Raw genomic sequence first — 2,500 nt, 5'->3', positions numbered from 1 at the left:
TAATTCACGCAGCTAGCTGCGTCCTTCATCGACTCACGAGCCGAGTGATCCACCGCCAAGAGCCATCCACGATTGTTTCGCTCGCACAGTGCCTCGCACTATAGGGTGACAAAATAGACCGCGCCGAGCGGTCGGCCAGGCCGACGCTTGAAGCCGGAGCGCGCGGCACCGCGGCACTCGACGCGCAAACATTACCGGGTGACCGAATCGCCGGCCGGCGCGCCGCTCCTCGCGGGTCGGGCGCCGGGTAGCAAAGACTTTTTCTCTCGCTTGTCCGAGTTTCGCGTTCGCCGAAGCGTTTGCGAGACCGTTAATGATCCTTCCGCAGGTTCACCTACGGAAACCTTGTTACGACTTTTACTTCCTCTAAATGATCAAGTTAGATCGTCTTCTCGGACGCCGGCTCGACCGTTGCCGGCCGCGCCAGGTCCAATCGGAGGACCTCACTAAACCATTCAATCGGTAGTAGCGACGGGCGGTGTGTACAAAGGGCAGGGACGTAATCAACGCGAGCTAATGACTCGCGCTTACTGGGAATTCCTCGTTCAAGGGAAATAATTGCAATTCCCTATCCCTAGCACGACCGGGGTTCAGCGGGTTACCCAGACCTGTCGGCCAAGGCGAGCACATGCTGATCCGGTCAGTGTAGCGCGCGTGCGGCCCCGAACATCTAAGGGCATCACAGACCTGTTATTGCTCAATCTCGTGTGGCTAAACGCCACTAGTCCCTCTAAGAAGTTAGACGCCGACCGATTGGGTCGCGTAACTAGTTAGCAAGCCAGAGTCTCGTTCGTTATCGGAATTAACCAGACAAATCGCTCCACCAACTAAGAACGGCCATGCACCACCACCCACAGAATCAAGAAAGAGCTCTCAATCTGTCAATCCTCACTGTGTCCGGGCCGGGTGAGATTTCCCGTGTTGAGTCAAATTAAGCCGCAGGCTCCACTCCTGGTGGTGCCCTTCCGTCAATTCCTTTAAGTTTCAGCTTTGCAACCATACTTCCCCCGGAACCCAAAGACTTTGGTTTCCCGCAAGCTGCCGGAGAGGTCGTAAAACTAACGCCCCCCGATCGCTAGTTGGCATCGTTTATAGTCAGAACTAGGACGGTATCTGATCGTCTTCGAACCTCTGACTTTCGCTCTTGATTAAAGAAAACATTCTTGGCAAATGCTTTCGCAGTCGTTCGTCTTGCGCCGATCCAAGAATTTCACCTCTAACGGCACAGTACGAATGCCCCCGTCTGTCCCTCTTAATCATTACCTCGCGCTCCGAAAACCAACAAAATAGAACCGAGGTCCTATTCCATTATTCCATGCACCATTATTCAGGCGAATCGCCTGCTTTGAACACTCTAATTTTTTCAAAGTAAACGTTCCGGCCGCCGCCGACACTCAGTCAAGGGCACCGGCAGAGAACCGGAGGTGAGGCCAGGACGGCCAGTACACGCCTTGCGACGGACCGGCCGCCTGCGCCCAAAATCCAACTACGAGCTTTTTAACCGCAACAACTTAAATATACACTTTTGGAGCTGGAATTACCGCGGCTGCTGGCACCAGACTTGCCCTCCAATGGATACTCGTTAAAGGTTTTAAAGTGTACTCATTCCAATTACAGGGCCTCGTTTAGAGTCCTGTATTGTTATTTTTCGTCACTACCTCCCCGCGTCGGGAATGGGTAATTTGCGCGCCTGCTGCCTTCCTTGGATGTGGTAGCCGTTTCTCAGGCTCCCTCTCCGGAATCGAACCCTGATTCTCCGTTACCCGTAAGAACCTCGGTAGGCCAGTACCGTACCGACGAAAGTTGATAGGGCAGACACTTGAATGATCCGTCGCCGGTGCGAGACCGTGCGATCCGCAAAGTTATCCAGAGTCACCAAAGGTTGCGGGCCGAAGCCCGGTCGGTTTTTGGTCTGATAAAAGCACGCCTCCCGCGAGGTCGGCGCTTCACGCATGTATTAGCTCTAGCATTTCCACAGTTAACCACGTAAAACGTACGATCAAATGAACCATAACTGATTTAATGAGCCATTCGCAGTTTCACTGTACGAGAGCTCGTACTTAGACTTGCATGGCTTAATCTTTGAGACAAGCATATGACTACTGGCAGGATCAACCAGGTAGCTACTTTAGCGTAGCCCCGAAAGGCCGACGAAGGAGGCGCCGCTGATGCGGCGCCGTCGCTCGGTCGATGCGAAACCCGAAGGCTTCTCCGTTAAAATTTCGTTCTTTGCTCGGCTGCCCGAACTCAGAAAACCGTCACCGCCCGTCGCACCCGCCGGAGTAAGACTTCGTCGGCAGGCCTTTCGACCGCCACGTCGCCAACACCGGCGCGAGCGCAACGCACGCCAGACAACTTCGCCGAAGCGACCGCTCAGAACCCGACAAACTGACACTCGGCTCTTCGCGCAGCAGCAACATCTGCCCAGCGAGCCAATCGCCTTTTCACCGATTCTTTACTTGTCGAAGCTTGTCAGCTCCCACAAGTATAGCAAAGATGA

The 2,500-nt window shown here is 54.2% G+C and overlaps 2 non-coding genes across 2 annotated transcripts in view; both read right to left on the bottom strand.

Moving 5' to 3' along the window:
* LOC146142556 (5.8S ribosomal RNA) overlaps positions 1-64 on the bottom strand; it is a 154-nt gene extending 90 nt beyond the window's left edge. Inside the window, exon 1 of the ribosomal RNA XR_014499356.1 lies at positions 1-64. This exon is cut by the window's left edge and continues 90 nt beyond it. This is a non-coding gene — a ribosomal RNA (5.8S ribosomal RNA).
* Positions 65-311: 247 nt separating this feature from the next.
* LOC146142555 (small subunit ribosomal RNA) lies at positions 312-2,122 on the bottom strand. The gene has a single exon (XR_014500091.1). It is a non-coding gene; the product is annotated as a small subunit ribosomal RNA (ribosomal RNA).
* Between the last annotated feature and the right edge of the window lie 378 nt (positions 2,123-2,500).

The sequence above is a fragment of the Ascidiella aspersa genome, chromosome 5 (assembly GCF_963924565.1).
Source record: "Ascidiella aspersa chromosome 5, kaAscAspe10.2, whole genome shotgun sequence".
Taxonomy (NCBI): Eukaryota; Metazoa; Chordata; class Ascidiacea; order Phlebobranchia; family Ascidiidae; genus Ascidiella; species Ascidiella aspersa.
The sequence above is the reverse complement of the archived record's forward strand: the minus strand, read 5'-3'. Positions and strand labels throughout refer to the sequence as shown.